The sequence below is a fragment of the Monodelphis domestica genome, chromosome 3 (assembly GCF_027887165.1).
Source record: "Monodelphis domestica isolate mMonDom1 chromosome 3, mMonDom1.pri, whole genome shotgun sequence".
NCBI classification, from domain to species: domain Eukaryota; kingdom Metazoa; phylum Chordata; class Mammalia; order Didelphimorphia; family Didelphidae; genus Monodelphis; species Monodelphis domestica.
This window is the reverse complement of record NC_077229.1, coordinates 228,740,071-228,764,609: the sequence shown is the minus strand read 5'-3', so window position 1 is coordinate 228,764,609 and position 24,539 is coordinate 228,740,071. Positions and strand designations below refer to the sequence as shown.

The 24,539-nt window shown below is 33.2% G+C and overlaps 1 long non-coding RNA gene across 1 annotated transcript; it reads left to right on the top strand.

The window, feature by feature from the left end:
* The first annotated feature begins 361 nt into the window (after positions 1-361).
* LOC130458373 (uncharacterized) lies at positions 362-24,539 on the top strand. The gene is made up of 2 exons (XR_008917649.1): positions 362-428; positions 24,116-24,539. It is a non-coding gene; the product is annotated as an uncharacterized LOC130458373 (long non-coding RNA).

Sequence of the window (24,539 nt, the reverse complement as noted above, 5' to 3'; positions counted from 1 at the left end):
TAAGTTATATATTATATAGCTTACAAAACTTCTGTTCAAATATTTCATGTGATGTGAAATTCACTACCTTAGAAGGCAACCCACTCAACTGAGGTGGGAAGGACTACTGTTAGTAGATTATTTCTTTTATTGAGTTAAATTAAATTTAAGAATTAAAACTGCCAATCTATAACTGCTACCCACTGGTCCCAATTTTGTACTTAGATCTAAGCAGAATGTCTGATCCCTTTTCCACATGATCATCTTTCATCTATTTGAAAATTGATATAAAACCATTATGATATAGCATGAAAATATGAATCTGAAGTCATGGAACCTGTGGCTGGTTGAATTCTGTTTCTGTTGCTTATTGTCTTGGGCAGTAACTGTTGCTTACTGAACTTTGGGCAAGTCACTGTGGGCCTCAGTTGGACTCCATGAACTCTAAGGTATTTTGCAGCTCTAAATTGGTCATCTTAGGACCTTATCTGATGCTTTTTCTTGACTTAGCCTGCCATTTCTTTTGATTCATTCTCATCATTAGAGATGTACTATAGATAGTGGAATGAACCACCAAGCTGTTTAAAGGGGGCTTTGATTAAGGCCACACAATATTAGTTGCTGCCCTTCTGTAAGGATGTGCTAATCCGAGAAAATATCTTCCTCTGATTTCTATAAAGAACTCTTTATTAAAATAGTTGCACATAAACATTAGCTAGTAGCAGTAAAACATTAAAGATTATCATAGCATTTACCTCAGATTCTATAAAGTCTCAAGAGAAATGTTTTTTAACTCAGAAATGGTTTTACTAATTCTCAACTAAACCATTATTTTTTAAAAATTCACTATTTGATTATATCCTCAGGTAGCATTGTCATAGAACAAAATTATCATCAAACTGGATTTAGAGTTTGACACTTCAAAGGCTTGTCCAAGTCACTATAACTTTCTGCTGTTTCTCTGAATCACTGTATGTTGTTGAGGTTTTTTTTTTTTCCTCCTTGTAATCTAGGAGCCTTAAATAAGAGAATCCTGGGATTAGGAAGGCCATATCCTTTCAGGTAAAACTATTCAAATTCCTCTGCCCCCAAGCTTGAGGGAAACAAAAACAAAAGCATAATAAAACAAGAAATGCCTTTTAGATGAAAGTAGTTGCTGAAAGTGAAATTTGGCATCCACTTACTGTACACACACACACACACACACACACACAAACACAAACATACATGAATGCACACAAGTTTCGATAATTGTATGACTGACTTTCCCCATCAGACTTTTTTTAAATTTCCCATGTAGCAGGGAACTTAAGATATTTTTAAAAATTTCTTTTGTAGGAGCTTTCTTTCTTCATATAATGTTAGCATTTATTAAACTTTAACTCTCTGCCAGGAATGGAATGAAGTAAAGGGAACACAAAGAAAAGCCAAAGCCACCACCACCAAAGAGTTTACATTCTAACATTACAGGGAAATGTATACATTTGGATACACAAACACACACACACACACACACACACACACACACACACACACACACACACACACACACACATTGAATACAAAGTGCTTTTCAGGAGCCTTCCAGTATTGTGCTGGCAAATGTTTAACAACTGAGCCTGTGAAGCACAACAAGCTTATAGGTCTATCAATTTAAGTAAAAAATTAACAAAACAGTAAACCAAGCCCTGATTTGTAGGCTTTCCAAAGCATGAATGCTCCCATTGAAATTTTAACAACCAGCTCTCCAAAAAATCTATTTGAATAGGCTCTATCTCTTCCACTTTAATTAACAAACATTTGTTGGCCCCCTGTTGTTAGGTAAAACAGTGGATCTTGCTGGGCATTGAAAGGGCCAATTTCTTCAATCAAGTGTGGATTACACTCTGTACTGAAGGAAACTGGCTTCTCAGTTTGGAAAGGGGTCTGTTGACCATATTTCCCTACTTGCTTCCTCCTTCAAGGCTATGTTGCTTTCCACCTGGACCATCCCTTTGGCTCCTCTTGTCTTGGCTGCCCAGATTCTGATTCATTCTCATTTTGATCTCACCTCATGTGTCTTCTGATACATCTTCTACTCAACAAAATGACTGCTTGCCCCTCCGCTAATCTACTCAATACCAAAAACCAATGTCTTTTAGTCTTTAGCCAAAATTATACTCACAAGTGACTGATGTCCATCTATCATGATTATAAACTGCCCCAGCTTTTAAAAGAACCTCAAATTAAGAGCAGTTACCTTGTAATCATACAACTGCTATATGCAAGTGTTTGAAGGGCTGTCTTGTGGGAAAGAAATTAGAAGCTGAAAAGATGCATATATATTCTGTAAAGAATTAATACCTAACAGAAGTACTCCCAAAGTGTAATGGACTATATCAATAAGTATTGAGTTCTTCCTTATTGGTTTTCAAAGGGAAGTTGACGGATCATTTGGTGTATTGTGTGAGAGATTTTTTTATGTTGTAGAAAGGATTTCAATTGGAAGAAAACAGAGAAGTCATTTCAGGTGAATACTTTCAAGAGTCAAATGTGATCAAACTCTAGCTGATTCCAATTAACAACTTGCACTTCAAACATCTGAAAACACTTTTAGATATATTTTATTAATCAGCACAATGTTTTCCTCAATTAATGACATAAACTTCTTTGTATTTTATTGTATTGATATAATCTAAGTAGATACTTGGTATTTCTTGGTTGAAGTTCCTTCATTCTTCTTCCCTCTTCCTCTTGAGCTGCAGAATTTTCATAACTCAAAATGATGATTCATCTCTCCTTGAATCACAAGCGCTCTCATTTACAGGGATATTTCAGGTAGATTTGCCTTCAGGGGATCAATTCCTTCACATTTTCTGAGATACTAATGTACTCTAATGGAATGACTGAGTTAAAGCCAGTAATTTTAACTAAGTTAAACTACCCAATGGAGTTTATACTAAAGGAAGGATGGGGGAAGAATTGAATATGTTTTCTAAATTTTCCCTGCAATGTACAAGCTTACATTTATTCTCTCAACTCTAGGTAAACTAATTAAGCCTAATAGTGCATATGAAATATGCAGATGCCTTTAGATTTTATTAAATTACAGTCTAAATTCTTGTAGAATTTTCTCTACTTTAGTGGCTTTCTCCTCTTCTTCAACCACACTCCCCAATACTTTTCAAATCTTTCAATAGCATTGGGAAATAAGAACAAATTATATTTTCTCCCTGAACATTCTGTGCCAGGTGAGATGAGAAAAGTCAGAAAACAGCCTTTCTGATTAATTTTTCAGGCAATGAACATGGAAGGCAGCAGAATCTTTTCTTTTTTAAAAAATATGATATTGTTTTACCAGAAATGCTAATTTTTATTAAATGCAGGTGAATGCAGAAACTTATAATTTCCAATGTGTTTATGCTTTCCCAGGCAGCATTGCCAATTCTCAAAGTCTGGGTTATTTTCTACCAGTAAAAGTACTTTGAGCCACTCAGACTTTCATTTCACAGTGAGAAAAGTTTCCTAGTTAACTTTTGAAGAGATTTAAGTATAGAATAAGAAAAATGATCGCTTTTATTTACATAGCATAATAAGGGTTACAAAGCACATTTTTAACATCCTATGAAGCAAAAAGTAGGGATGATATTATCCAACAGCTTTCACAGCTAAGGAAACTGAACATTGGAAAGGCTCTGTATTACAGACTTTATAACTGGAAACAATTTTGATGATTCTTTAATCTAATTCACCTCACTTTGCAGATGAGAAAACTGGGCATCAGATCAGCCACATTACTCACGCAAAGCCATGTAGGTGATAAATAGTACAACAATGATTTGAGCCTAGGTAGTGCAATTTAAATCCAGTACTGTTTCCTCCACACTACACCTCTTCATTTAAATGTTTTGCCCTTGGCAACATAACTGGTGCAGACTCAGGGTTCCTGTCTTAAAATCCAGTGTGATTGCAAATGTGTGATTTTTGCAGAGCTCTATATATGTTTTTAAGTAACATTATTTCATAATCCCTCAAATAAGTTTTCCTCCATTTCATCTACCATATCTGTCTCCTTTTCTAATATATTAGGAATTCTATTCTGCAGATCAGAGCCACACCTATTTTTTCTTTATTCTTTCTCTGTTAGTAATGAAGGTAGAGCTTAATGAAATGCCAAATTTGAATCTGCGCTATCATTTTTTTCTAAGTGATTACATTTACAAATCTTGTACTTCAGTTGTTTTTTATTTTACTTCTTTCTCTTCTTGGCCCTTAGAAACACTATTTTATTTATTTATTTTTCCATTTCCTAGAGAAATTTAATTGCTATAAAATCATTACCTCAATGAGGAAACTCAAAGATCCTAGAAAGGCCTTCATTCCACAAATATTTAATCATCATCATTTCATTCATGTTTTTGTAGTGCTTTTAAGAATGCAAAACATTTTATATATGCAATTGATTACCTCACTGGCACATGTCTCTGATGGCATCTCTCCATAAAGAAGAGGCTAGGAAACTTCTCTCTCTGGAGTTGTTATGACATTTTTTAAAAAATATTTTCCCACATTCATATGACTCAAAAAATACTAATATAAAGAACCAGCTAGAACCACACCTGGTGTTGAGAGATCCTGGGTTCAAATCTTGCATTAAACACTTTCTAGCTGAGTGATCTCAGTCAAGTCACTTAATCCCAATTGCCTAGCCTTTACCTGTTTTTTTTTGCCTTGGAACCAATACTTAGTCAATAAGTATTTTTTTCTTTTAATGTCAAATTTAGAAAGTTGCAAAGTCAAGTGGAATCAATGAAATGTGACAAGTTATTCCATGTCCTTAGTCATGAAGCTTAAGCATGGAACTTACTTCCTGAAGTTGCCATGGACACTTACCACTGCTAATGGCAACTCTTTCTATTCCTAGTTCTATTGATCTTCTACAGCTGTGTATGTTGGCTGACCTTGGAGACTTATTCATCTCTTCTTTCGGAATTGAATGAAATCTTGCTACTTACAACACTTCATCACTGAATGAGATCTCCCAATATGCAGATTTCTCTATTATGAGAATGTTAACTCTTAGCACTGATATATCTTATCCCAAAGCAAGCCACCATGAGATAGTTCTTTAATGGTAACAATTTCCTTTTCCCTGAAGGGATAAGAGGAGGAGGAGATTTTCACTTCAGGAAGATCAGTATGACAATTGAGAGAAAGATTAAATAAAGCAAGGAGCAACTTGAAGTAGGGAGACAAAACATTAGGCTATTCCAAAGTACAAGTATGGGCTAATGAGGTCCTGTCTGATGATGGTAATGATGTCATAGGATAGAAGGGAGTGATATATCAGAAATGTTATAGAAGTATAATTATTACCACTTGGCTACTCCTCAGATATGGGGAGGGAGAGAGGTATGATTAAAAGAGATTTCAAGTTAGTTCAGTGAGTTCAAGTTAGTAAGTATTAAAAAACCAAGAGTACTAAAACATGTAGCAGGTACAATTTTTGAGATACTGATTGATTTGGGGGATATTAATCAAGCATGAAGTTATTCTAGAAGTAGAAATGAGTACATATAAGAAGATTACCCAAAATGACTATAACAGAGGAGAAAAATAATATATACAAAACCATCAGACTTTATCCAAGAGAAACTCCAAATTTAACTCACCAGAAAAATTAAATCACTATATTTTTGATTCCCAAACTTAAAGAATCTTAAAAAGATTTTGCACTTACCTTCTGACTTTAGTTCTTGCTTTCTGAACTTTAATGCCTCATGCCTCAATCATTTCAGCAATTGAGGCCTCCTGGTTGTGGAATGTCCATTTTCCCCTGTGGAAAAGTTTTTACCTTGTAACATTTCTCAGGTAAGTTGGCCCCCCTCTCCCATTGAAGAGTTCCTTTGAGGACTTCCATTTTGAGGAATGGATCAAAACAATGACCTTTCATTCCTACATTCATCTGCCAGTTTTGCTTCTGACTTTCCAGACTTCCACCATGACCCTACATAGAGACCTCCCTATCCTACTTGATCATGACTTTGTAGCTCCCTTTTCTGTGTTGTTTCCTTCGTTAGAGTGTACATTCCTTGAAGATAGAAACTGATATTATTTGTGTTTATGTTTCTATGCCTAGCATTTAAACAAAAGGCTTGGCATATATTAAGTGTTTAGTAAATAAAGGTCCTGCTTTCCCTTATAAATCCTTTGAAAACCAAGAGATAGTCTTTTATAGATCAAGGTAAAAAATGAAGACTACAATGATATCATATAGATGAAAGACTAGAATAAGATTTGAGAAAAGCATAGAAAATGTGTTTTCACCACAAAATAATATATTCTGAAAATATAATCATAATTCTTCATGAAGAATGATAGATTATTTAACAAAAAAGGAAAATGTGGATTGTTCCACTGGGGAAAAATATTGGTAAATGCAAGGCAACATAATTGAGAAGTGCAATTGCAATGAAAATGTATCTAACAAAGGAAACTTAAAAATGAGTCCATATATCCTGAAAAGACCAATTTAGCAGAAAATGTTTACCTCCTAATCTGGATGTCATTAATAAAATATCAATAAACATTTACTTAGAAAACATGTAAATTAAGACTATTTCATTACAATTATATTCTCAAGCTTAAGCAAATTGCTTAATCTAATAGTGAATAATTTTCTCTAATAGAAATAACCAATTCATGCCTATTTTCATGGATGGACAATGATAGAAACTTCATACACTTTAGGAGAAATGCACAATATAAATTTTACTCTTGTTTCTGAAGATATTCCTGGTACAGCTATATTTGGTGTCCATAACCTTCTACTGATTACTATTTCCCTTGAAGCACAAATAGGATCTTCAGTCTCAGATACTCTCCGAATGGTAGTCAGTATTTTACCCTTTTATGCTCAGAGTGTCACAAGTCTTCAAAACCCAGAACAGTTTGATTTTTACATTAAAGATGGGGAAAAAAGACATTCAAACTAAGAGTTAAATAATATTTACTGAAAAGCCTTCTACCTCAGTCATGTGTACATTTCCATCACATATAGTAATTCCTGACTGGACCTCAATAACATGCTTGAAGGTCAAGATTCGCCACTCTTAAGCAGTGCCCTCTTCAAAGATCCCTTGGTATATCTTATGTTAATTTCTCACTAACCAGCATCCTGCATTCTTTCACTTTCATCGCTATCCTCTTCTCCCAAATAACACCATGCCCTATATAGTTCAACTTTGAACTGTTCTCTTGAAATCTTGCTATTCATCAAATCTCCAGAACATTTTGCCTCTGACATTGAGAAACTTTTAAAAAATTTAGTTCCAAAATCTCATCTGTAAACTAAGGTTATTTAGAGAGACTATAGGAATTCTTCCTTCTTTCAAAAGGGTATTATTTCATTTTCATTTATTTTGTGATGATCCCAATTTTTTGACCTCCTCCCTCGGTACAGTGCTAGGGCAGTATATTTCCCGCTCACACTAACAATTTTCACTGAGTTTGAAGGATTAGCAGGGGAATTTCCAATTTGTTATTTTTTATCTTTCCATATCTTATTTATTTAGGACAAGTTATAGAAAAAAAATTTTCAAAAAAGAAAACAGATGAGTGAAATAGCTTTAGTAGGATGTGGGTAACCATTGACTGAAAGGTACAATCTAAGTCATTGGTGTATCAATCTAAGTCTGTACTACTAAATTAGAAGGAAAAATAAGGGAAACATTGCTTTCATTTAATTTAGCTGCTTTTTCCTATTTAAAAATTATTCTTAGTTTTTAATCTATTACTCTGTGTAATAGACATTAAAATGATCAAACTGGGATTTATTAAATAAGTAAAGGAACTCACATAATTGGAATTGTTAAATGTTAAGAAAGAAAATGAATAATTACATTTTCATTTTATATTACATTTTATACACATTAAGTTTAATTTTTAATTTTTATTGAATTTTCTTTTTTTTCAAATACATGTAAAAAGTTACCATTTGTTTTCTGATATTTCACAATTCAAATTCTCTCCCTACCTCACTCCCCAACTTGAAACAATAAATAGCCTGATACAGGTTATATCAGTGCTTTTCATGCAATACATATTTCCAAGTTCCTCACATTTTGTCTGAAGTCACAATTCACATATACTGTTAAAAAATTCATTAAGAAAATAAAGTTAAAGATGGCACGTTTTGATCTTTAATCAGATTCCAACAGTACCTTCTTTGATTTGGATAGGATGTTTTTTCCTTACTAAAAGTCTCTAGATATTATTTTATAACCATGTTTTGCTAATAGTTTGCTTCTTCACAGTAGATCATCATACAATATTTCTGTTACTGTTTACAGTGTTCTACTGGTTCTTCTCACTTCACTTTTTATTAGTTCATATTTGTTTTTCCAGATTTATCTGTACTCATCCTGTTAATCATTTCTAAATGCACAATAGTTTTCCATTAAAATCATATACTATGGCTTATTCAGCTGTTCTACAATTGATGGGCATCCCTTCAATTTCTAATTCTTTGCCACTATAAAGAGAGTTGCTAACATTTTTTCTACAAATACAACCTTATCTCCTGCCTCTGAACTTGTTGGTATTGCTGGGTCAAAGAATATACATAATTTTATGACCCTCTGGGCATGGTTCCATATTGTTCTCTAGAATGGTTTATTCAGTTCACAATTCCACCAACAGTAGTGTCCCAATTTTCCTAAATCCTCTCCAACATTTATTATTTTCCCTTCTGGTCATATTAGTCATTCTAGTAGGTGTGATGTGGCCTCTCAGAGTTGTTTTAATTTGCATTTCTCTATTCAATAGTGACTTGGAGCATTTTCTTATATTGTTATAGAGAGTGAATTTCTTCATTTGAGAATTTCCTGTTAGTATCCTTTGACTATCAATTGGGGAATACTTTGTATTCTTATAGATTTGACTTAGTTCACAATATATTGAGAAATGAGCCCTATGTCAAAGATGCTTGCTATCCAATTTTTTCCCACTTTGTTGTTTCTCTTAATTTTTATTGCATTGCTTTTGTTTGTAAAGAAATGTTTTAATTCAATGTAATCAAAATCATGTATTTCATTTTTCATAATGTTCTGTATGCCATATTCTTATCATATATTCATCCCTTACCTGACAGGTAAATATGACAGGTAAACTTTTTCATGTTCTGCCAATTTCTTTTTGGAATCCCTCTTTATTTCTATATCAAGTATCCATTTTTACTTTATTTTATTGTATATTGTGAGATGTTAGTCTCTGCATGCTTGCTGCTATATTCTTTTCCACTTTCTCTAGCAATTTTTGTTAAATAGTATTTCTCACATCTTTGGGTTTATAAAACACTAGGCTACTATGGTCATTAATTACTATTTTTATTTAATAACCTATTACATTGATCTATTAGTCTATTTCTTAGCCAGTATCTTTGTTGTGATGATTACCATTTTATAATACAGTTTTAGATGTGATACACATAGATGTCTTTCTTTCATATATTTTATTAATTCCCTTGATATTCTTGAACTTTTGTTCTTCCAGATGAAGTCTGTTATTTTATTAGTTCTGGGAAATATTTTTGGGTAGTTTGGTTAGTATGGCACTGAATAAATTAATTTAGATAGAATTGTCATTTTATTATATTGGTTTGGTCTGTCCATTAGCAATCAATATTTTTTCAAGTACTTTGGGTTTGACTTTATTTGTGTGAAATGTATTTTGTAACTGTCTTTGTATAGTTGCTAGGTTTGTTTTGGTAAATATACTCCTTTGTAGTTTATAATTACTTTAAATGGGATTTCTCTTTTATTTCTCATTCTTGAACTTTGTTAATGATAAATAGAAATACTGATAATTTATGTGGGTTTATTTTGTATCCTGCAGCTTTGCTAAAGTTAAATGTTTCTATTTGTTGTTATTATTGTTGTTGATTCTCTTGGATTCTCTAAGTATACCATCATATCATCTCCAAAGATTGAGAGTTTTGTTTCCTTGTTGCCTATTCTAATAAATTTGATATCTTTTTTGGGGGGGTTTCTTATTACTATAGCTAGCAATTCTACTATAATACTAAATAATAATGCAGATTCTTGCTTCACCTGTGGTCTTTTTAGGAATAATTCTAGCTTAGCCGTATTATAGATAATACTTGTTGATGATTTTAGTTAGATGCCCTTTATCACTTTAAGAAAAGCTCTTTTTATTCCAGTGTTTTCTAATGGTTTTATAAAGATTGGGTGTTGTATTTTGTCAAAAAGTTTTTCTGCATCTTTTGAGATTGTCATAAGGTTTTTGTTAGTTTTGCTATTTATATAGTCAATTATGCTGGTAGTTTTCCTAATGTTGAACCATCCCTCCATTCCTGGTATAAAATCCAACTGGACATGGTATTTGATCCTTCTGACATAATGTTGTAATCTTCTTGCTACTATTTTATTAAATTTTTTTGCATATATATATTCATTAGAGAGATTGGTCTATAGTTTTCTTTCTCTGTTAAGTCAAATTTTAATTAAATTTTTTTCTTTTTCCATCTGGCTGCACTCTTTTGGATTGCACCTCTACCTTCCCACAAATTTCATCATCAAGAAACCCATCATCCTGTAATACTGACTTAAGTCTTATATTATGCAGCTCATTAGTACCCTCAAGCATCTTACAGAATTTTCAGTTGCTGAAGAGGGAACTAAAAGGAAGAGTAAAGAAAATTTCAGCCAAATTCACCTAAATTCCCCACCAACCTACCTTAAATAATGCCTCAAAACAAATCTATACTGACAAAACCAACAATAGATCAAGTAAAACAATTTTCCAGCCCCCCCCCAAATTAGGAAGTCATCAGGAAAGATCTCTTTCATTGGGTTTCTGGGCAGAGCTTGAGTACAGTGCAGAGAACAGACTGTTCCACAGTGCCAGCAGCAGGGTTTGAAGGCAGTTGCATTGGTGGCAGTAACATCTTCAGGAGCTTTCAGTCCATGGACAGAGGAACAGAGGGTCAGACAACTGTTCTCAAGAAGATTGTAGGGGACTTCTGGGTAAGCATGGCAGCAGTCTAGACACGGGACACTTCCTCTCCTCAGCACCCACCAAAATAGACTACCTCAAAAGGCCATAAAAACCATTCTCTCTTTTTTACTGAATTAGAAAAATACATAGCAAAGTTTATTTGGAAGAACAAAAGATCAAGGATATCAAGGGAAATAATGAAAAAAATACAAAGGAAGGTAGACTTGAAGTACTAGATCTCAAACTATAGTATAAAGCACTGGTCATCAAAACAGTTTGGTACAGGCTAAGAGACAGAAAGGAGAATCAGTGGAATAGACTTGAGGTAAGGGACCTCAGCAAAACAGTCTATGATAAGCCAAAAAATCCCAGCTTTGGGGACAAAAATCCACCATTTGACAAAAAACTGCTGGGAAAATTGGAAGACAGTGTGGGAGATATTGGGCTTGGATCAACACCTCACACCCTACACCAAGATAAACTCAGAATGGGTGAATGACTTGAACATAAAGAAGGAAACTATAAGTTAATTACATGAACACAGAATAGTATACATGTCAGACCTTTGGGAAGGGAAAGATTTTAAAACCAAACAAAACATAGAAAGAGTCACAAAATGTAAAACAAATAATTTTGACTACATCAAATTAAAAAGTTTTTGTACAAACAAAACCAATGTAACCAAAATCAGAAGGGCGGTAACAAACTGGGAAACAATCTTCATGACAAAAACCTCTGACAAAGGTCTAATCACTCAAATTTGCAAAGAGCTAAATCAATTGTACAAAAAAACAAGCTATTCTCCAATTGATAAATGGGCAAGGGACAAGAATAGGCAATTGTCAGACAAAGAAATCAAAACCATAATAAGCACATGAAAAAGTGATCTAAATCTCTGATAATTAGAGACATGCAAATCAAAACAACTCTGAGATATCATGTCACACCTAGCAGATTGGCTAACATGACAGGAAAGGAAAGCAATGAATACTGGAGGAGATGTGGCAAAGTTGAGACATTAATTCATTGCTGGTGGAGTTGTGAATTGATCCAACCATTCTGGAGGGCAATTTGGAACTATGCCCAAAGGGCGATAAAAGACTGTCTGCCCTTTGATCCAGCCATAGCACTGCTGGGTTTGTACCCCAAAGAGATAATAAGGAAAAAGAAACGTACAAGAATATTCATAGCTGTGCTCTTTGTGGTGGCAAAAAATTGGAAAATGAAGGGATGCCTTTCAATTGGGGAATAGCTGAACAAATTGTGGTATATGTTGGTGATGGAATACTATTGTGCTCAAAGGAATAATAAAGTGAAGGAATTCCATGGAGACTGGAACAACCTCAGGGAAGTGATACAGAGTGAAAGGAGCAGAACCAGGAGAACAATGTACATAGACACTGATACACTGTGGTACAATCAAATGTAATGGACTCCTCCATTAGTGGTAATGCATTGGTCCTGAACAACCCAGAGGGATATAGGAGAAAGAACACTATCCACATTCAGAGGAAAAACTGTGGGAGTAAAAACATCAAAGAAAAACAACTGCTTAATGACATGGGTTGAGGGGGTAATGACTGAGGATTTAGACTCTAAATTAACATTGTAGTGTAAATACCAATAACATGGAAATGGGTTCTGATCAAGGACATATGCAATACCCAGTGGAATTGAGTGTCAGGTATGGGAAGAGTAGGGAGATGGGAAGGAGGAATAGAAAATGATATTTGTAACCAAGGAATAATGTTTGAAATTGACCAAATAAAAAAAAATAATGTCAAAGATGATTGTAGGGAAACCTTTGTTGATAGTTTGTCCAGGATGCCATTACATTGTTAGTACTCAGTTTTAGATTACAGTCCCAGGGTCAAAAGCAGAGATAATACTTGTGGTCCCAGGGGACCACATTGGTGTGGTCACGGATCCAGAGTTGACAGGAGTAATTGTGGTCCCTGACAGAGGAGTAGGGACTTGGTCTCAATTCTAAGACAAAGAGGATTACTTACAATTGTGACTTTTTGGGGTATAGAGAACCTGTTTATAGTTGCTACAGTAGAACACTATTCCTTTCAGCATAAATATCAAAGGCCAGGAGAACAATGACCCCCACCTCTCCTTAGATCATATCATCTTAGAGAAAGGAAAAAATTACAGACACCCAGAGCTAGCTCTAAAAACCATCATGAGGAAGGCATTAAGCTTGGAAAAGTAACCTGACCCCTTTACCCTAGAAATAGTGCTCATCTTTAAAATAAATTAATCAAGAAATAGATTGGGGGGAAAGAGCAAAAACAAACAAAAAGAACTTTCCCATAACAAGTGTAAAATTTAAATTATATCTCTTCTAATAAAAATATTTTATTTTATGAGGTTTATTAAGGATTATTAGCAATCAAGAAATAAAGAAGATACAAAATAACAACCCATGTGTCCATGGCTGATTAGCCCATTTAAATCCCTGTGCTTAGCTTACTTGCTACACTTGCTACATCATTGCAATAGCAGAGAGGGTGGGAGTCTGGGAGTTGTTACTGCCAGTTAAATACCAATTGTGATCTCGCCAATTTAGGGACTCAGGTGAGATTATAGGAAATTCTGGGAAATACTAAGGACTTCTGGGAATTGAAGTCTAGGGTTCAAAATCTCCATTTTTACATAAGTTATTAGAATGATGGTATTAGTGCATGAACCCAGCCAAATAGAACATATACCATAAAGGCAACAAGCAAAGACTTAAAGAAAAATGTGAATTGGATACAAGCCCAACAAGATTTCTTTAAGGAGTCAAAAAATGGTTTTGAAAATCAAATAAAATAGGTAGAGTAAAAATTTGGGAACTAAATTAGAGTAATGTAAGACAATTATGGAAAAAAAGAGTTGGGGGGCAGCTGGGTAGCTAAGTGGATTGAGAGCCAGGCCTAGAGACAGGAAGTCCCAGGTTCAAATCTGGCCTCAGATACTTCCCAGCTGTGTGACCCTGGGCAAGTCACTTGACCCCCATTGCCTAGCCTTCACCACTCTTGTGCCTTAGAACCAATACACAGTATTGATTCTAAGAAGTAAGGTAAATTTTTTATTTTAAAAAGAGTTAATAGGTTGGTAAAAGAGGCACACACACACACACACACACACATACACACACACACTCACTCAAGAAAGTAATTATTTAAAAACAGAACTGATGAAATAGCAAAAGGTTCACCAAAACCTACTTAAGTAGGATTTAAAAAGCAGAATCAGCCAGATGACAAAAGAAATAGAAATACTAACTAAACAAAGTAATTCCTTAAAAATTAGAATTGGGCATTGAAAGCTAATGACTCCATAAGAAACCAAATAGCAAAAAACCCAAACTCAAACAAAAGAAAAAAAAAACATTTATTTCATTTCCCAGGCACAAGGTACCAGACCTCTCCCTTTTAAGTTCTCCTTTATGTATTCTCTTTATCATTACATTACAAAGTCCTTGAGGGCAGAGATGATATTTCTTTTTTTATTATTTTGTATCCCCAATAATGAGCCTTGTTCTGGGCTGATGGAAGGAGCTTAATAAAGCTTATTGATTAATAATATTCCTAATACTGAGGATATGAGATTTTATAAAAAAAAGAAAAGTGATGAAATTTAAAGTTGTATAGAACACGTAAAAAAACTCTTGTGTTTAGGCATGTTCATGAGGTTTTTGAAAAGTATAATGCTTTAAAAATTTGCTATATACCAACATAAATAATTTCTAATACTTTGCTTTTATAAAGAAGAGGATTCAAATTATTTTTATTTTCATTGTAAATGCTGAATAAATTTGAGAAGGTTGATGACACGAAAAAGAATAGCACACCAGAATGGATATTTTATTTCATTAGTAGTAGATCCACTAAGATGTTTAAGAAAATAAAATATAAGATTTATTTTATTTATTTTATAAATTCCAATGAATAATATACATGTTGATCAGAAAAAAGAAAATTCTCCATAATAGCAAAGTCTTCACTGTCTTTGCTATTATGGAGAATTTTCTTTTTTCTGATCAACATGTATATTATTCATAATAACTTTAATTATTCTTAGACCATGACTTTGGCCTAAAAAGCCTTTATCAGGCAAGTGTGGTCCAAACCCATGTTTTTACCCATGAGATAAATGACATGCCAGAGGTAATCACAGAATAACAGTGATTTAAAAAAATATGTCAATGTCATCTAATCCAAATTGTACCTCAATAAGAATCCCCTCTACAAAGTGGGCAGCTGGGTAGCTAAGTGGATTGAGAGCCAGGCCTAGAGACAGGAAGTCCTAGGTTCAAATCTGGCCTCAGACACATCCCAGATGTATGAGCCTGGGCAAGTCACTTGACCCCCATTGCCTAGCCTTTACCACTCTTGTGCCTTAGAACCAATACACAGTATTGACTCCAAGACAGAAGGTAAGGGTTTAAAAAAAAAAAAGAATCCCCTCTACAACACATCCAACAAATGATAATCTAACCTTTAATTGAAAACTAAAGTGAGAAGGATCACCAAAATAGCATGGTCAAAATTTTGGTCAAAATAATGCAGTTAGTAACTGGAAGAGCAAGAATTTAAAGTCAGATCATTTGATACTAAATCAAAAGTATTTTCCTCTGTATCTAGAGCTTTTATCCTTTGTGTGCCTATGTCATGGACCACCCCCTTTCCCATTTCAAATTTGGCAGTTTGGAGAAGCCTATGAACCCTATATCAGATTAATGCTTTTGAATGCACAAAGTTAAAAACATAAGATTACAAAGGATATCAATTATATTGAAATGGAATTATCAAAGTATTTTTTTCAAAAGAAAACACTTATTGGCCTAAGTGTAAGGATCTCAGATTTATGACATTTTATCTCTTGTGAAGACCATATTTTAAATATGGTATTTAGCTTACAATAAATAAATAATTAAAATAAAACACATTTTTTAATCCTGAGAAGTTTCATTTAATAGCACTTCATAGAGAAATTATAATCATTATTTTGAGAACTAAGTCACTTCACATTTTTCCAAACTACAAATACTCTCTGGAGTGTAAGTCATAGTTCTTGTAATTGACTAAAACTTTTTGACTCAATAATTGTTTGAAAAGCACCAGAAAATAGACCTCAATACATAACAGCTCTATTGTTTTCCATGAGAATTAATGTGACAATAAAGTAATATGTCTTGTAGTGAATGGTAATGTTGTCTTTGGCTTGATACAAGTAATAAAAAGTTGATTATCAATTCACTGGATCAAAACTCATCAGATGTGGCTGCAGTTGTCACTGAAAACTCCGTATAACTTTAATCCTCTGTCCATAAATCATAGCCATACTATTCTTCTGGCTCTGGAAAAATAAATGGAGGATGTAGTTTGGAACATATCCATACCCAAAGAAAAAGTAGTGGTATTAGCTTTGATCCAAAGATATTTCTTCACTTCAGTATGTTTTAAGACATGGCTATTAGCTGCAAGACCCTGTGATAAATGCAATCAGTTTTTCAATTACCACACTTAAGTAATCTCATTGAAAATGGCCACCTCTACTACATGTTTCTGGATGGTGACAAAAATTTTATAGCTACATAGATTAGTTCAGCCTGAAAGGGAAAACGATGAAATGGAATTTATGATAAATAAAAATAAAAACTGTATGTTCCTTTTAAAACTTTTTTCTTTCATTTTTGCAGATGAAGGGTTCAATATCAGAAATTAAGTGTGTATTATTAATTCTAAGTCAAATATAATTTTTAGAATTATTTTCAAAATTTGTAACTACATACCATGATACATCATACATGTATTTCTTTTTAGCCTTTATTATATTCCAGTTATTTTGGTTATAACTTTTTAAAAATACATGTATTTTAACATCAAATTCACTAATTTTTTCTTTTAAATTTATTTGTTACATTTAAATGCATAGTTAAATTCCTCCCTTCCCCCCACCAATTAGATAGGCATCATTTAACAAAAAGATATATGTATTTATACAACTATGTCTCCCTTATTAGTGTTTATTATTTCTTTCTCTGGAAGTGGACATTCATAAACCATTCTTCAAACAATATGTCTATGGCTTTATGTAATTTTCTCTTGGTTCTCCTCAATTTACTCTGTAGAATTTCATAAAGATCCTTCCATTTTTTTCCCCAAATTAACTTGTTTATCATTTCTTACAATTTAGACATTCACCAATTCAATGGCATCCTTTCAGTTTTCAGTACTTTTCCACCACAGAGTTGTGTATATATATATATATATATATATATACATATATATAATACATAAATATTTTAGGACATATAATTTATTATCCATTTTCCTTGTTCACTTTAGAAAATAAACCTAATAGTTATATTGCTGGGTCAAAAAGTATATAAAACTTTATAACACTGAGTAAAATTCAAAATTGTTCTTCAAAATGGTTTAATCAGTTCATAGTTCCTCTAACATTGTAAACAGGTCTCCATTTTCCCACATGCCCCCCAATATTTGTTATTTTGCCCTTTCATCATTTTAGACAGTCTGATAGGGGTGATTTGATTTGCATTTCTTTAATCAGTAATGATTTAGAGCATTTTTTCCTCATATACTTATATGTAGCTTTGATTTCTTCATTGAAAAACTCCCTATTCATATCTTTAGACCATATATATCAATTTGAGAATGGCTCATAGTCATATATTTGACAGTTTTCTATATTTTAGACATAAAACATCTATCTGAAAAATTGTTTATAAATTTTCCCCAACTTACTATTTTTTCTTCTAATGTTGGCTACCTTGGTTTTATTTGTACAGAAACTTTTTTCAATTTAATTTAATTTTTCCAAAATTATTTATTTCATATCTCACAATGCTTTTCATCTCTTGTTTATTAAAAAGAAAATTTAACTATCCTTAAATCTAATAGGTAATATGTTCCTGGTTCGTTTAATTTTCCTAGATCTGGCTTTATGCCTCTATCATATATCCACTTTGAAATTATTTTTCATAAATGGTATTAAATATTTGTCTATTTCTAGTTTTCCCAACAATTGTTACCAAATATTAAATTTTAATTACAAAAAATTAGATCTTTACTTTGGTCAAACACAAATTTACTATAATCTTTTATAGCTGGTTGTTGTATACCTTTCCTGTTTCACTTATCAACTTCCCTTTTCCTTAGAGAGTGTCAGATAGTTATGATCATTACTGCTTTATAAAGTAGCTCAAAATCTGGGTCTGCTTAATTATTTTCCTTTAAATTTTTAAAAATTAATTCTTTTTATATTCTTGACATTTTGTTCTTCTAAATTTTATTATTATTTTTCTAGTTTATTAAAATATTTTTATTAATTTAAATGGGATGCCAGTGAATAAGTAGATTAATTTAGTCAGGATTGTCATAAAATTCATGTATTAATCTCTCTTTCTCCTCTATCATTCCCTTCCCCTTAAAAAAAATTCAGATTAGGAAAACTAACCGATATATCATTTGAGTCTGAGAGCATATGCAATGCTATATATACACATTCCCCCTACATGCATAAAGAAATAAATGGTGAAAGAATTTTTAGTTGCTTTTGATGTCTAAATATGGTAATTGGGGGCAGCTGGGTAGTTCAGTAGATTTTTGAGCCAGGCCTAGAGATGGGAGGTCCTAGGTTCAAATGTGACCTTTCCTAGCTGTGTGACCCTGGGCAAGTCACTTAACCCCCATTATCTAGGCCTTACCACTTTTCTGTCTTGGTACCAATACCAAGGCAGAAGGTAAGGATTTTAAAAATAAACATGGTGATTATTCATATAATATCATTCAGTAGTTCTGTTCTTAGCGCCTTTCCATTTGTATTATTTTAGACCTTGTGCTTATTGTTTTCCTTTTTCTAATTTCATCATCTTATATTAGTCCTTATGTCTTTCCATAACTTTTAATTCCTCATAGTCATTGTTTCTCAATGTAGCATTATTCTATTGTATTCATATAACATTATTTATTTAGCCACTGGCCAGTCAGTGGGCATATATGCTTTCCTTGCCATTCATTGCTAGATCAAACAGTATTACTTTCTGTATTTTACCTCCTTGGGGCGTAGCCTTTAAATATACTTTTATACCTCAGTACTTTGATGAATATTTGATCTCATCCAGGTAAATACTTTCTCAAGTGATATACCTCGCAGCTTATCCAAGGTTGTATATCCTGTATGATTCTCATCTATGTATCTTCCTGTGAAATTTCCAGAGGGGAATCTGCCCATCATAATCAGGGGCTTCATTTAGATATATTGATATTTCATAACTCCAAAAAGAATCTACAAGATTCCATCATTATCTCATTCTTACTTAATGATACCTGCCTTCCCCCCTCTTATCACACATTTCTCTGAGGACATAATTTATGGTATTTACTGTCACAATTCCAAGGAACAAGGAACAAGATGATGCTCACATTTAGCCTGTCCCTCTCTAATGCCCTGTGGATTACATTCCTGTTCAGCAATTCAGAAGAAAAAAAATGCCTTGAAGAAAATGAAGATGGGAAGAACAGTTCAAGAAATCTAAATATATACAAAGGAGGTACGTGAAGGTCATAGGATTTTGGAATGGATCCCTCCTCGTAGTATCTGAAAGAGGAAATTCTAAATTCATAGAAGTATCTCTAAATGTATTGTTCTTCTCCAAATTGTGACTGGGGTCCTATAACAAGTATTTCATATGCTGACTTTTCTATAGGTACACGTTTGTGAGTAATCTACAACCACAAAGGTGCCTTTAGTGAGAAGAGGACAAATCAGCTTTCACAAAATTTAATTTAAAGCAGACCAATTTTATAGTCATCTAATTTCTTTAAAAGTGTCAAGAGCACAACATATGTAATATAGAACTAGTAATTAGATCACTTGATTTAGTCATTGAGGTATTTTCATAGTTGTCAATGACATCATCAATATTTTAAAAAAGCATCTTAACTTATTGCATCTCCTTTTTCAAGTTAAAATTTCCTAATAACTAAAATGAAATATTAGGATTTCAAGGTAGTAACACCTTTTTGAAAAGTCTATTCCAACTTACAAATTTTAAAGATGGAAGACACTGGAGTCCCAGAAAATTGATTTGTCCCAAATCACACAGCACTAAAGTAATTGGAATTCAGACTTGGTTTTTGAATCCAGCTATAACTATCTCTAGATAGATTATGGAGCACCTGGTAAAGTATATGGAGTACTGGGCCCAGAATTCAGAAGATTTAAAATTAAATCTGGGTTCAAGCACTTCTAGATGTTTGATCGTGCAACATATAGTTAACTTTTGTCTGACTCAGTTTTCTCAACTGTAAATTGTGGATAATTATAGACCCTCTTTCTCAGGGTTGTTCTGAGCATCAAATGCAATAATACTATTAAAGTCTTTAGCACAATGCATGGCACATAGTAGCTACCTTATACATTCTTGCCCTCTACTTATGATGCTATTACATTTTCTTATAAAAATGTCCCATTCAAAACACCAGCTTTCAATTACAGAATACATAATCAAGGATTTTTTAAAAAGTGTTTATGTGGTGAGAACATGAGATATTACTAAGTGACAAGCTTAAGACATGTCCTGGAAAACCAATAAGCTAATGTGACCTTAAGCTTGATTAATAAGTCTAGTATCTATAAAGATCAAGGTGATAATCTTGATAGACAGTATTAGAAACTGCCCTATTAAGACTGTCTGTGGAGTTTCAGGTGAATATACATTGCAGAGACAAAGTGAATTGCAAAAAAGAGGAAGGCAACCAGCATGGTAAGATAAAAAGAAAAAAAAAAGCATGGAATATAAGGGACTTTTTTAAAGAATTGGGGGTATTTGGTCAGTAATCAAAATCTGAAAGTGGATATTATAGCTGTGGATGTGGAACACTTGTTCTTTTTAGTGCCAAAGAACTGAATTATCAGTAGTGGTAGAAATTTCAGAGTCAGTTTTTGTTTCTAATATGCACAAACTGTCCAGCTATTGGAGATAATAAAACATCGAATGAACCCCCTTAGGAGCTAGAAAATTACTTCACATTGAAGCTCTTAAGTTAGATATTAAATGACTTTATGAGGACAATGTAAAACACATTCATGTTTATATAAGAGTTAGTCTAGATGATTTCAGAAATATGTCCATTTCAATTTAATGAATATTATGTACTATGCATAAACACAGATGAAAAACAATGAAGATCCTGTCCCTAAGAGCACTGCAATCTTCTAAATGGCATCTGACATGCACACAGATAAATTTAATGAGAGTCTAATAAGGTAAAGGAAAAATGCACAGAAAAATGCTACAGGACAGTGATGATAAATCTTTTAGAGACCAAGTGGCCAAACTGCAACTTTCACATAAGATGTGAACCTCCCCCTTAACCCAGACAGGGAAAAGAGGAAGCAATCCTTTTGGGTTGCTGGGCAGAGGGGTGTGCAATGTCCTCAGACTAAGAGGAGAGGGGGAGGGGAGCTGCCCCCTCTGGCAAGCATGCCATAGGTTCACCAACATGGTTATAGGACAATTTGAAAAGGGAGAGAATATTTTTGGATGATAGTATCAGAGAAGGCTTCAAAAAGGAAAAACATGTAACCTGAATCTTTAAGAGACAGAAGGGCTTTGTCAAAGACAGGATATGATGTAGTCCAGATAAGTTGTTCCATTTATGTGACTGCAGAAGTGGTACACAAGTGAAGGAATCACAGAATTGGAATTAAATGTGTAATATGCAAAATTCATTTGAACAAAGTTGGAAATATAAATCTGATTCCTATTTTGGGGGGTGTCTTAAATATGAGAAGTTTGTATTTTATGAGTCCATAAAGGACCTAAGGTAGATTTTTGAGCAGAAGACAAAAACATGGCCACAGTATTCATTTGAAAGATTGTTTTTGGCAATAATAGGAAGAGTAGATTCATGGAGTACATACATACTATGTACAGGGAAGTGAGTTAGGAGGTAACGAAAATGGTATATTAGTGATGAGGGTCTGAATCAGAATGACAAGAAAGGGAAGGATGGAAGGGATGCTGAGGAGCTCATGGCAAATAATTGAATCTGGGAGATTAGAGGGATAAAGATGATTTAAAGAGGATCTGAAATTTTGAAAATCAGTCGCTTTTAATCAACTGAAAACAGAACAGTTAGAAGTGGCAGATTTGGTAGCTCAGGCAATGATTCCCTATATCTTTCAAATCAGAGGTGCTATGATTTGTGAATTGAAAGATCTTTACCACACACATTTTAATATCATATATATATATTAATTTAATATAATAATTTAATATCATATCTAATATAATTTAATATAATAATATCATTCAAATCATTTTGGATGAATTAATGAAGAATTATATGCCATTTGTGACCTAGTGAAAGATTTTTTGTCCAATAAATTTCCAGTCCCCCATTTCAACCCCTTGCTGGAATGGCACTACGAAGTCTAATATCATCCTCTCCCATATTCCATTCCTATTTACATACCCTTAATCCAGGCTCTTTGCTAGGTAATTCAGAGAAAACCTTTATTTTATTTGTTCTACACATAACAGGACAGTCTCCATTTAATTTCATACTGACTGTTTGTAAGGATTGAGGGTTTCTGGGAGTGTAGATAACCCACTCCCTCCCTGTGTTGTTCCCACTGTCACTGTATACATGGAGCTCACAATCTGTCCCTGCTACCAGTTGTATTTCCTCTTTAATTTGTAAGGGGAAATAAAGCTTATTAAAGCTATTTAGATATCAGACAACACTTTTCATCTGAACTTCCTTGTGTAATATAAAGAAATAAATGTTCCTATTAATTATAGAAATACCAAACATGTCTATAGCATATTAATATTTTCAAAATGAATTATAGTTATTAGATAAGTTAGTCCTAACTATAAATCTATGGTGTGAGTAATTCAAGAATTATTATCCCAGTTTTACAAGAGTGAAAACTGAGACAGCTATAACATTTTCTTCTCTTCTCCATGGAATATATTCTTCATTTCCTATAACCATTATTCATACATGATCTTAAGTCCTCACATCATCATAGTCACTTTCTTCTGGATGGTATGATCTGATTCAGAGTGGGGAAGTCCATTCACATTTGTCTAGCACATTAAGCTCTGCAAAGTGTTTTTTCACAATAATTTCATGAGATGATTCAAGTATCATTGCCTCTACTTTATTGCTGAGAAAACTGAAGAACAGAGAATTGAAGAGACTTGCCCATTCTCACCCAGCTAATAGTTGAGTTTTATAGATTCAGATCTAGCTTTTCAGATTTAATGTTCAATTCTTTTACTACCACAACACTAATGAAAACTGACAAGGAGTTAATGAAATTTTGGGCTCCAAGCAACTACCTCCAAATCACATATCTTCACTTGTGAGGGAAATATCCCCATTGGTCCTTGAGGTATTAACGAAGTAAAGACATGATGATGAATAGACTATCACAAAAATTCATCAGAAGATAAATGTTGTATAAAACTTGTTGTAAGGATTGGATCAGGTAATGTGACCAGCTGTGATTAGAAGTTAATGATGAAGTTGGAATTAGACATCATAGATCTCCTGATCTCTGATTTTTTCCTCAGTTTGTATATTTCTCTAATGACTAATTGAAAAAAATTGGGGGAGGGGATGATAAAATATTCATTCTTACCTAGCAAAAACATTACCAATTATAAGTTTATATCTAAAAAGTAGAATTCTTTATTCTTCAGAATATACCTCTCTTGGCCAGTAAGTAAAAATCACATTCTTTATAGTTGTACTAAACTAAACAATACAGTAGAACTATAAAACTATCACCTGGCTTCTTTTTCAAAAATTGTTCTATTATCTTCACTTTTTAAGAAAAATGGAGACCTATTTGCAGGTGTTAGCCATATGGCTAGATCAGTCTCACAGTGGCAATCAAACAAAATAATTGTCTTCATAAATAAGATTAATCGCTTCATCTTTTTCTCACACTTGATGACTAAGAGCAAAATCTATTAGGTAATATTTTTCACTAGAATCTTTTTAAAAATACAAATGTACAATAAGTCTCTATCTAAAAATACATGCCCAAATCAACACTTTAGCATATCTCCTAAGCACATTCTTTTTTTCATTTCTGTTTACAGAGTTTTCTATAAAAAATAAGAAACTATATGTATAATCCAGTGAAATTGTTTGTCAACTCCAGGAGGAAGGAGAGAAGACAAGAGGAAGATGACAAGAATCATGTAACCATGGGAAAATTTGTTTTGAAAAAAGAAGCTCATTTTTCTTAGGAAAATAACAAAAATATTTGTTAACCGAAGATAAAAAATGAAGACATGATGATGATGTTCGGAGAACCCTAAGGAACCCTAAGACCTCTTGTGTCCTCCCATAGTTTAGATGGGAGTCCAGTCAAAGGGTAGGGTTGATATTGATCAAAATGTATTTTCAAATGGAATAGGGGATACAGTTTATATTAAATCCACCCAAGGTATATATACATAACATATCTATTTATATATGGTACATCAGATTATTTAATAAATGTCTGTTAGTTGATTAAAA